The 12,447-nt window shown below is 52.3% G+C and overlaps 1 protein-coding gene across 1 annotated transcript in view; it reads left to right on the forward strand.

Moving 5' to 3' along the window:
* Positions 1 to 12,447, forward strand: part of LZIC (leucine zipper and CTNNBIP1 domain containing) — a 223,876-nt gene that overhangs the window by 180,349 nt on the left and 31,080 nt on the right. The gene's annotated exons all lie outside the window — the stretch shown is intronic.

Here is a 12,447-nt window from a genome sequence, read left to right on the forward strand (position 1 = left end):
AGTCGAAGAGCCAGGTGTTGAGGTTCTTCATGAACTGGGTAAACAACCTAGATTGCCTGAGGTGGAGGGGTAGAGTGTTGTAGGCCGAGGATCTTCCTCCAGTCCTGGTCTTGTGGGTTCATGGGACGGAGGCCAGCGTGTCTTGGGCAGAGCGTAGTTGTCTGGCGGGTATGTGGAAAGCAAGGCAGTAGTTCAGATTGGATCAGCATCTTTTTCTTTTATCTGTTTTTATTTAATTTTTAATATTACAACAATATGAGAGATAGTCTGTATCACATTGGGTTGAACATACAGTAAACCATTCGTCTGCATAATGTAAACTTACAGTTGCTGATCAGCGTGCGTCAAACATACACAAGTCTCGGCAGGTTATACATAGTTCGCTCGGATAGCAACCGTCATGCGGAGACGCCGTTATAGTTTCACTTTGTGCAGAGTTCCTACATATCACATAATTGTAGGCAAATGAACAGATGTTATGAACAGAATAAAATAACCAACAAAAGATCAGAACTGGCAGTCGCAGCATACATCATTGTTTAGGCTTGTGTGTCACCCCCCACCCCTCCTTCCGGCCCAAGCCCCCTGGCCCATTTCCTCCCCCCCCCTTGTCGTCTGGGCCAAGGCGTACCTTAATAAGTTCCAGGTGGCATGCGCACCCCCACCCGCAACCACGCCCACCCACAATCAGTGCATTTCCCGCCTTGTCAAGATGCCCCTGCCCCCTCACTGCTGCCCCTCAGGGTCTCCCCCCCCCCCCAGCATGTATCAAGGCTTGAAGTATTTCTTCCCATTTGGCTGCTATAGGCGTCCTCCGGAGCCCCAACGTTTCCTCCCGTAAAATTGCGATCCCTTCTGCTTTAGCCCATGCTAAAAGTGAGTACCTCCAAGCCCGTACATGCTGTGGTTCCCTCACCTTCCATTTCTTGGTCATTCGTCGCTTGGCCACCACCAAACCCAGGTCTAGGAAGCGAGAGGACACCTTCATGGTGGGAGACCTGTGGAAATGATGCAGTAAGTAAACGGACCATTCAAAGGGTATGTCTCGGCCTGTGCAGGTGTACAGTGCTGCGCCTACCGCTTGCCAGTAGGCTTGCAGTCTGTGAAAGCCCCAGAGCATGTGGATTATCCCAACCCCTACCTCCATGCACCAGGGGCAACTCGCGTCTGTGCGGTGAAAGTACCTGTTGATCTTTTCGGGTGTGAGGTATGCTCTATGGCATGGGTACTCACAAACTTTCTCTCGGGGGCCAAATTTACAGTGTGGTTTGTGTCCGAGGGCCGCACCGGGGTGGGCGGGGTCAGTGGGAAAGGGGGGGCTAGAGCAACAAAAAAAACTGTGACCATGAGGTTGATCACAGGTCCCTGCAGCGGACGCCTTCGTCACTGATCCACCAGACCCGGCATACACACATCTCTCTCTCCCTCCCTCTCTTTCTCCCTCTCCCTCCCTCTCTTTCTCCCTCTCTCTCCCTCTGTCTCTCTGTCACCCTCTGTCTCACCCACTCTGACTCTCTCACTCCCTCTCACTCCATCTGTCTCACACACTCGGACTGTCTCACTCCCTCTCTTCCTCTGTCTCACTCACTCTGACTGTCTCACTCTCCCTCTCTCTGTTTCCTTCTCCCTCTCTCTGTTTCCTTCTCCCTCTCTCTGTTTCCTTCTCCCTCACTCTATTTTCCTCTCCCTCACTCTTTCCCTCTCCCCCACTCTATTTCCCTCTCCCTCTTTCTCCTTCCCTCTCCCTCCTTCCCTCTGTCTCCCCCTTTTTCCTTCCCTCTCCCTCATTCCCTCTGTCTCCCTCTCTCTCCTTCCCTCTCCCTCAATTTGAGGTCTCCCTCACTCTGAGGTCTCCCGCACTCTGAGGTCTCCCGCACTCTGAAGTCTCCCTCTGTCTCCCTCATTCTAAGGTCTCCCTCATTCTAAGGTCTCCCTCTCTCTCCTTCCCTCTCCTCACTCTGAGGTCTCCCTCTCTCTCCTTCCCTCTCCCTCACTCTGAGGTCTCCCTCACTGTCTCCCTCTCTCTGTCTCCCTCTCTCTCCCTCCCTTTACCTCCCACTCCCTCCCTCCCTCTCCCTCTGTCTCCCTCTCCCCCTCCCTCTGTCTCCCTCTCCCCCTCCCTCTGTCTCCCTCTCCCTCCCTCGGTCTCCCTCTCCCTCCCTTTCTCTCCCAACCTTGCTCTCCCGCCCTCCTTCTGCCTTTCCCTCCCTCCTTCTCGCTCTCCCTCTCCTCCCTCCCTTTCCCTTCCTCCCTCGCCCTCCCTCCCTCCCTCACTTTCCCTCCCTCTCTCTTCTTCAGTCTCCCTCCCTTTCCCTCCCTCCTTCTCCCTCTCCCTCCCTTTATCTCCCTCCCTCTGTCTGCCTCCCTTTTCCTCCCTACCTCCCTCTCCCTCCCCCCTCTCTCGCTCTCCCTCCCTCTCCCTCTCTTTCCCTCCCTCCTTCTTCCTCCCTCTGTCTCCCTCTCCCTCCCTTTCCCTCCCTCCTTCTTCCTCCCTCTGTCTCCCTCTCCCTCCCTTTCCCTCCCTCTGTCTGCCTCCCTTTCCCTCCCTTCCTCTCCCTTTCTCGCTCTCCCTCCCTCACCCTCTTTCCCTCGCTCTCCCTCCCTTTCCCTCCCTCCCTTGCTCTCCCTCCCTTTCCCACCCGCTCTCCCTCCCTCTGTCTCCTTCTCCCTCCCTGTCTCCCTCCCTTTCCCTCCCACCCTCTCCCTCCCTCCCTCTCCCTGTCTTTCCCTCCCTCCCTCCCTCTCCCTCTGTCTCCCTCCCTCTACCTCCCTCTGTCTCCCTCCCTCTACCTTCCTCTGTCACCTCACCCTGCCTGTGTGTGCCCGGGCTGTGACAGCTTCCAGGCGCACACACACAGCCGCACCCGAGCACTTCACAGGTCTTTAAAAGACCATTGGCATGTTAATGAGGCTTTGTTCACCTCTCAGCGCCTCTGCAGCTCCACTCTGACTATGGAGGGAATCGCCCGGCCCCCACAGAGCGGCAGAGTCTCTAAGTCTCGCTCTGGTTGCAGACACTCTTTAAAAAAAACAAAAAAACTCTGGTACGATGTCTGCAAGGTCCGCGGGCCGCCAGGGAAGGCTTGGCAGGCCGCCAGCAGCCTGCGGGCCTTACTATGAGTACCCCTGCTCTATAGAGTATGAATAACTGTATTTGCCGAAATCTCATGTTCCTGGGAATTCACGTCAGACTTTTTAACACCCTTTCCCATTCCCTGTCCTCCAACGGCCGATCCAGGTCTGCCTCCCACTTACGGTGCAGTGGGTCCAAGGTAATCGCTGCGTGAGTACGAAGGGATGCAGCAAACTATCGGACCAAATGTCTACCGCATCTCATGACATGCAAGTATTGGATGGTAAGGTGTTGGCTGGGTTCCTCCCGTAGGTCACCCCATTTAGAGGACAGTGTCTCAATAACTGAACGGTGCTTTAGAATTTGCCCTGGCGGCAGCCCCATCTCATCGACCAGGGATTCGTATGGTATGAGCTTGCCATCCCGATATAGGTCTCCCAGTGTCACCATGTAAGCTTCGTGCCAAACCGCGAGCTCTAGGGTTGTGAGTACCCCGGGCCAATTGGGGGAGCCCACCAGTTGTAACGCCGGTGCGTAGGGGATCAGTGTCCTGGTAAGATACAGACAGTGGCGATAGCACCTATAAGCCACCACCAGCAGCAGGGGGTGGGCATCGGAGCCCTGAATGTCGGGTGAAAGAGCTTTGTGAGATATTCAAGAGAGTGGGGGGAGGACAAGGTAGCGGTGTCTTCACGTCCTCTGTCAGCGAGCCAACGGGCTACCCATTGCAGTTGTGCAGCTAGGTAGTAGTGTTCGAAACAGGGCGCAGCCAGCCCTCCCTGATCAGTGGGCAGGTATAACTTTGCTAACGCCAATCTATGACGCGCATTGCCCCATATGAAGTCTCGGAGCATCTAAGTGAGCGTGGCAAAGAAGGCCGCTGGGACGTAGAGTGGCAGGTTGGCAAAGTATTACAGGAGTCGAGGGAGGATCACTGTCTTAGATAATGCCACCCTGCTTGTGACTGTCAGTGGTAAGGTACTCCAAAAATGTACTTGTGATTTGATGGCTGTCACTGCCCTCCACAGATTACCGTCGAACAAGTCTGCTGGCTGGCGGTATATCTGTATGCAGAGATAGCGGAAAGTGTCCACATTCCACTGCACCTTCGTACCCTCCAGAACATAGCCCGGACCTTACGTGTCTCCTCCGAATGGGTAGAGACAGGACTTGTTCACATTCACCCAGAGGCCCGAAAGAGCATCAAAGTCTCGCAGCATGGGCTCCAATTGGGCTGGTATATGTCCCACGTCTCTCACAAATACGATGAGGTCGTCCGTGTGCAGCGACACCTGGTGGGGTGCGTCTCCGAGAGGTATGCCATCTCCTAATGTCCCGCGCATGGCTGCAGCTAGGGGCTCAATCGCCAGGGCGAACAAGAGAGGCGACAACAGACTCGCCTTTCTCGTGCCCCTGCGTACTGGGATGGCGTCTGAGACGTATGGGCCCAATCGCACTCTAACTGTAGGGTTTTTGTAAAGTAGGTCGACCATCTGGAGGAATTCCCAACCCAGGTCATAGCTTAGAAGCACTGCCGCTAGATAACTTCATTCCAGGCAATCAAAGGCCTTCTCGGGGTCAAGCACCAAGCACCCCGCTCTAGGCCAATCCTTCACCCCGTCCGCAGCCACTCGGAAGAATCTACGTAAATTCAATGATGTGCTTCGCTTAGGTACAAACCTGTTCTAGTCAGTGTGGACCAGATCAGGAACCACCGGCGCCAAACCCTCCGCTAGTACTTTGACAAGGATTTTGTAATACACATTGAGGAGCGCCAATGGTGTATATGATCCCAGGCTTTCAGGGTCTCTGCCCGGCTTCAGCAGGGACACTAGAAAGGCCCCCTGCATCGACGGGGGTAGTGTGTGTTCCTCCAGGGCCGTGGAGTAGAGGGCATGTAGATGGCGCGCCAGAGGCTCTCGGTATGCCTTGTAGTATTTGGCAGGCAGGCCATCTGTACCTGGCGTTTTCCCAGATGCCAGCGACCCTACAGCTTCGCTTATTTCTTCTAGTGTGAGGGGGCCATTAAGTGCCTCCTGATGCTCTGCCGTGGCTGTGGGCAGTTGAACAGATTCTAGGAACCCCTCCAGGTCTAGGCTGGAGTAGTGTATTCTGGACCGATATAATGAAGAGTAGTGATCTGACAGTACTTTGTTTATTTCCCTCTGTGTGTACACTAAGTGTCCTTCTGGGGCGCATAGAGCTCCTATTGGTGCACGTCTGCCTTCTTGCTTCAGGAGCCAGGCCAGTAGGCGTCCCGCTCTGTCCGCTTTGGCGTGGGTACGGGCTGTATGAGCGGAGTAGTTGTGACACCACAGCTTTTCAATGAGCTCCGCATGCTGTGCTCTAAGATCCGCCAGTCGACTGGATTGCCCTCCCCCTCCCGCTCATTTTGTAGGAGCTGTGATTCGAGACAAGAAAGCGATGAAGACAACTGTTTGCGCACATTCCATGTGGCACCAAGACAGTGGCCCCTAACGATGACTTTGTGAGCCTCCCATTTCACCTATCTGGAGCTTGCCGACTCCTTGTTAAGTTCGAAGTACTCCAGAACCGCTGTCTCTAAGGATGAACGGAACTCCGGGTCTTCCAGCGCGGCTGGCTGGGGACGCTAGGTGGGCACTGGGGGCGGCCTGGCTCCCAGTTTAATCGGAGCAACAGAGGGTTATGGTCACAATGTGTCCGCCCCAAGTATTCCGCTGCCTCCACCAGGGGGATCAGCGATTGGGAACTCACTACTCTGTCTAGCCGCACATGCAGGTCATGTACTGCTGAGTAATATGAGTAGATGCAGTCCGTGGGATGGAGGGCACGCCACAAGTCTAGTAACGTCCATTGCGTCAGCCAGTCCGAAAGCACCCGTGCGTTCGATCTAGGTGTGTATATCTAGTACCGAAATAAAATCACCTCCCAACAACCACGGAAGACCAACGTAAGGGGTCAATGCAACAGACAGCTGTGTCAGAAACGAGGGCTGGTCTATATTCGGGGAATATATGGACCCCAGAAGTATCTGTTGGCCATTGAGCATCCCTTTTGCTAGGGTGTATCTGCCTGCTGGATCCACCACAGTGTCCGCGCATATGAAAGGGGTGCCAACCCTCACCCAAATTAAAGTGCCCCCTGTCGTGTGTTGACTATGTCGTACCATATACTTGCCACCTCCAGCACTTGCGCAACCTGTCTCTAGGAAAAAACTGAAAACTCTACTTTTCCAATGATCTTCATGCCGCCCTAGTCTGATCCATGGTGCTGTCCGATAGGTTTGTTCTTCTCCTTGAGTCTATCCCTTGCGCCGGGAAACCCACTGCGGGTAGGTGTTGCGCGATATAAGTTTAAATAATAAATACAAAAATAAATAACTCCCTCTGGGTCATGTGTGTTTCCTGCAGCAGGGCAATTGCGGCAGAATGTCTCTGTAGGTACGCAAAAATGGAGTAGCGACGCGCAGGCGTATACATGGCACATATATTCCATGTGACTATGTCAGCTCGCGTCATAGCTGGCGGAGACTAGGTGGTGGGACAGTAGTGAACAGGGGAGCCACAGGGCGCGGAGGGCAGGGGCGCGCTTGAGTGTGCTGGCGAGCTGCGATAAAATCAACAATAGTGAATGTGCTAAAAACAACAACATAATATCTGGGGCAGGCATTGCGCAATGTCTGTCCAAACCTCCTATAGCCAATGAGTGATGTAAACTAGGCCAACGTGTCGCCTTTTGGGGTGCGAATACGAGTGGTGTAATGTTAAGGACGCCCCCCAATTCGAGTGTGCGTGATGTGCCATCTATCTAAATCTGGAAGCCATCTCACAGGCCCATTATGCTGCTGGCTCATTGGTATGAGACGAGCGTGAGCGCGTCCGCCTAGACCCCGCGTGCTACATTAAAGACAGAAGTGCACATATTGCATCAGTGTGGTGTGGTGTGCATACCTAGGTCAACCCAGTAGGCCCAAATCCGCCCTTTCGAGTGAGCGGCAGCAAAGTGACTTCAAGCCCAGTTGTGTTTACATGAGCTGCATACGGCGTCAGGTACCACACCAGCCCACCCCACACACCCCCCAACAGCAGGCTGCGGGAGAAACATCAGCAATTAAACGTATCATTTGCTCAAACTCTAAATTCATCTGGCGGTGTTTAACAGTATTTAAGCTAACAGCTCGAGCAGAACTGCGTGTGTCCCCGAATGTGTCCCTGACTGGCCTAGTGACTGACGGGTTATTAGGTCGTCAACTCAAGTTCAAGGGACCTCTATCCCCCAATGTGTCAGCTAGCTAGGTTACCAGCCACAATACATAAGTGCCACAAACTCCCGTCCACACCATACACAAACCAGTATGTTACTTGCGTGCATAGTCCTGTGCAATGTTCATGTTACCAGTCTGCTCACCCCAGGATACCGTTGGCTGTCTGCGGGGTGACCACCGGCATACATAGGTCTTCGGAAAGATCGTTTGTTGGCGTCGATGAGCCACTCGACACCACTGTATGCTGCATGGAGGGCTCCTGGTAAGTTTGAGTGTTCGGCGTGCCAAGAGTCATAACTGCTTCTAGGATGTTGCACTGTTCCATTCTCATCTTCTCGGGGCTTGGGGGCACTGCTTTGGCCGTTACTCCTCTGGAAGCCCTACGGCGGGGTCGACATCTGGTTTTCCTTCCCATCACTTCGCCGTCATCTGGCTCTGGCGGTCTCTTACCTGTCCAGAGACCCGATCTCTCAAGCCAATCCCAGGTGTCTGCAGGGGTGTCAAAGAAGTGAGTCTTACCCTTCGCCATCACCCTCAGTCTAGCAGGGAACAGCAAGGAGTACGGGAGCTCCAGCTCTCTGAGTTGGCGCTTCACCGATGCATAGTGATTTCTGCGGTGCTGTACCAGGGCTGTGTAGTCGGGGGAAAAGCATGAGGCGCCTGCCGCTTACTTCGAAGTCTTCCAGTTTCCGGGTCTCTCGCAGCAATGCCTCTCTGTCTCTGTAGTTGAGTAGTTTAAACAGGAATGGCCGTGGTCTTGCTCCTGGTTTGGGTTTCTGAGTTGGCACTCAATGCACTCTTTCCACCGCAAATTGCTTCGACAGCGCTCACTGCGGGAGTATATCTTGTAACTAGGTCTCTACGTATTGCTCAGGGTGTCTCCCTTCTTCTCCTTCCTGCAGTCCTACCACACGTATATTTTTGCGGCGCGAGCACCCTTCCGCGTCTTCCGCCCTGTCCTCTAGGGCATGAATCCGCTCCATCATGTCTTGCAATGCCGCAGCATGACTGTTAGTAATCGGTTGGAGGTCTTGGAGCATCTGACCCTGTGCAGCGACTTTGTCAGTCACCTTACGATGTTCGCGGATCCGGTTCTAGCGCCGGCTGAGGCTGTGTGGTGTTCGAATGGCAAGAGTTCAAGCGGCACTAGGTCACAATAGACCCCTGTGGTCGTGACACCGAGGACCGCGTGTGCGTTCCGCAGTCTCCGTCGTCACCAGTACTGCGCACAACCGCACCCGCGGGCCCGACTCTCAGTAGCCCCCGGCTACACTCAGCGCAGTGATACCTGGCAGTGGGCCCCTAGGCGTCGATTACAGTTAGGCCGGGTCACTTGCCTGAAGAAAGGCACCTTCCCTCTGCTGTTGCATGCGGCGACCGCCAAACCCTTTTCACCGCCTGTTAGGGCCAAAACTCCTCAGTAGGTAGGTCTCAGGTGACCTCCACTGCACTTGTGTGACATTCCGGGTCTCTGATGTGGCCCCTGGAAACCTTTGGAATTGATCAGTTCATGGGACTCAGCCAGTGTGTCCCCGACAGGCCTCGCTGCCACCACGATTATCCTGCTCCCTCAATTGCACAGACCCCAAGCCTCCCCGGCCAGAGTGTGATGGTCCACGATTTTTGGGAATATTTTCAGCCACCCTCCGTGGGGGCGTGAGCACACGTTCACGCTAGGGCCAGCTTGCAATGCCTCGGAACTTCCCCACAGCTGTGGCATACAGGCCTTTCCCGCCCTCCGGGACTCCCGTGTTGGGCTGCCTCAGCCCTCGTGGCTATGCGCTCCAAGGTGTGTACTTAACCGGGTCCAATCGCAAAGGCCAGGCTCCTCTCACCCGCCCGGGACGGGCCCGCAGGTTTCCCGGGGCCTCCCACACCTCGCTGCAGGCCAACGCTCTGGGCCTCTCCGCAGACATGGGCAGCGGTTCACTCACCGCACCTCTTGACTCCTCCGTCGGACGGGCCGCCCTCCTGCAGCTCCTCGCTCCCTGTGCTCATACGCTTGGCAGATCAGCTCCAGGGAGCAGGGCCAGGCATCGCAGAGGCCCTACTGTTCCTCTTCACAGGCTTCCCCACCTCCTCCACAAATAGCTCAGCAGCTCAGGCGGCCTCCGCCCAGCAGGGGTTCTCGTCTCGTGGGCTCCCTGGTAGGCCACAGCTGCGTTTGCACAGATTGCTCCGTCCTCAGCCACAGGGGCCACACCAGGAGGGATTCTCCAGGCTCCGTCTCGCTTCAGCTGGCGCTTAGCGTCGGCTGTAGCACTGGATGGCACAATCTAAGGATAATTTATGCGAATTAACTAGGCTATCGGCCGGAGCCCTACAAGCTCTCGTCCGCCATGCTGGCCGGCTAGCCACGCCCCCCCCCCCCCCAGATTGGATCAGCATCTTGGAGAGCCCAAAGTTTCACCTGTTTATCACTCACAAAGATCAAGTGTGAAAAGAAGCTCTGGAGTTTTGATTGAAAACTTCTGTCCTCAGCTTTTAAGTTTTTTTCTCAAAATGGCTTGGCTCCTACTAGTTTCTTTCTGCTTTGACTCTTGCAAAGTCTATATGTGCACATGCCTTGATACTGTTGCTTGGTCATCCACCCTCCTTCGCTGCCTTACTAGTATTTGACTTTTTTGTAAAGACATAGCTTACTTTTTATCTTTCATGGGTAATTGAATGGTCATTAGTAATACCTATTTAGCACAGTACAACAAAACACAAAAACTATGGTAGAAAGCCCATATTGGGGAAAAAAATTACATTTAGGATAATCTTTGCCGTGGAAGGGGGTCCACAGCACTGGGGTTATTTTGTTACTATTTCCCACCTGGGAACATAGGAGTCGATTACTTTTTTTGGAACAGATGTAAAAGAAACCTTGTTTTGTAGAAAGGGTTGTTTCTGTATTGCAGGAAATATCTGTGATGTCCACCTTCATCCAGTGAGATGCTATATAGAGAATCAGACTGTAATATAACTTTTCCAGTGAAAGATGCTTTCCCAACATCTCTTTCACAAATTCACATTATTTGCTTCTATTAACCCTTTGCCAAAAGAAAGATTTGTGACTTTAGTTAAAAAAAAAAAAAGTTGTAAAAGTTCCGCTGCCTTAAACAACGTTGACCACACCACTCTCATCACACCCTGAAGTCTCCAGTGGTATTCACTGCAAGATCCATCAATCTTTCTCCTCTTATATACCTGACCAACACTAGTTTATTTCAATTGGCTCCTACAGGTCCCAGAAGATCCTTATCGCCAGTGAAGTCCCAAAAGGATCCATCCTATTTTTTCTTTTTTTTTCTTTATTGATTTTATAACATAATACAGTGAAATTGGCATCATCAGGGAATTTTGGCAAGCACAGAAATATTACACAACAACAGAAGTGCATCATGATGTATATAGGCATTCGGGAGAGAAAAAAGCATCGAAGATAAGTCAATGACACATACGTTCCCCCCCTGCAACAACAAGGGTTACATATCCAAGGAAGAAAAGTAAGCAGCAATCAACCACCCATAAACTTATGATGACATCAAGGAGGGTCTCTGAGAGTAACTCCCTCTTGTTCACCTGTTTCTTTACCTATCAAGTATAGTTGTAATGGGCCCCAATAATAATGTGGCTTGGATTGGGGAAGCAGCTGTTCACCATATGAGTCAGAATGAGTATTACAGTAGATCATGTCACTCATCAAAAGTAGGGATTGGGCCTCTGCCCTAACGTATGGCAATCCGTTTCTTCACTATAAGTAGCGCCATTGCCACCAACCGTCTGATAGTTTTATCAGTAGGTTTGGTGTAGCCCAGGAGTTCAATGAGCGGGTCAGGAGATAGAGTAAGGCCAGTGATGTTGTTGATTAACTGAAATATCTTCTCCCAAAACTCGGATATACGAGGATGAGACCAGGCCAAGTGCATAAAGTCTGCATTTGGGTCCTGGCATCAAGAGCAGGAAGAAGACTCACACAAACCATATCTGTGTAGACGCTCTGCAGTGTAATATACTCTATTGATGTATTTAAAATGTATTAGGCGATGCCTGCCATTCATGGAGATCTTCTTAGTCATCTCGCAGCAATATTGCCATTCTTTGTCCTCGAGAACCCGGCCCAAGTCCCCCTGCCAAGCATGTCTATGCTTTGAGAACAGTACCGGTTTATTCGCTTGCGCTGAGTTATATATTCTGGAAATCAATTTTGGGGGTGAGGTGGTCTTGATAATGTGAGAGAGAACGGGGACCTCAGGAGGCTCCTGCAGGGAGCTCCTCAAGAGAGATTTCAGGGCATGCCAAAGTCTTAAATACTGGAACCGCACCAATGGCGTGGGAGAAAGGCTATCCGCTGACAGCTGTTCCCAGTTACGGAGTTCTCCCTCCCCATAAATAAGTCACCTACGACAGCGACGTTGACTGCACTCATAGCCTGGGAGACACCGCCGTCAATACTAGAACGAAGCCATTCCAAAGGGGTCAAAGGAGAATACAAAATGGTGCCAGCCTGTCTGTTTAGTAGGTTGTGCTAGGTGTGCACAGTGGAATTAATAGAATCAAGGGTACTGTGCCTACGAGTCGGATTTCTGAAGAGGGCCTGTGGAAGAGTATCCGGGTCAGTGGGTATTCTCTCTATAGATATATGTGAGGAGCAATGGGGCAATGCAGCCAGGAGGAGGTGTGGGAGCACTGTGCAGCTCTATAGTGAAAGTCTAGGTCTGGAGCGTTGAGACCGCACAGACAAAATGGAAGAGTAAGAAAACCCACTTAACCCGAGGCTACTTGCCAACCCAGGCCAGTTGTATCACGAGGGACCTTAATTTAGCGAACATATGTTGTGGGAGGACCATAGGTATATTCTGAAACAGGAACAATAGTCTGGGTAAAACAACCATCTTCATCAATGAAACATGACCTAGTAGTGATTGTGGCAAACGTGTCCATCTAGTCATATCCTCTTCCGGTCTGTCCAGTGCTTTTACTGTAGTTATCAATCAACACTACTTCGGAGTCAGTGTGTATTTGGATCCCTAAATAGCAAACAGATTCTGTAGTTCACTTCAAGGGGAATTGCTTCGTAGGAGAGAAAGTGGATGCATTCAGGGGAAATATCAGGGACTTATTCCAATTAATGTTAAGCCCG

The sequence above is a fragment of the Lissotriton vulgaris genome, chromosome 5 (assembly GCF_964263255.1).
Source record: "Lissotriton vulgaris chromosome 5, aLisVul1.2, whole genome shotgun sequence".
NCBI lineage: Eukaryota > Metazoa > Chordata > Amphibia > Caudata > Salamandridae > Lissotriton > Lissotriton vulgaris.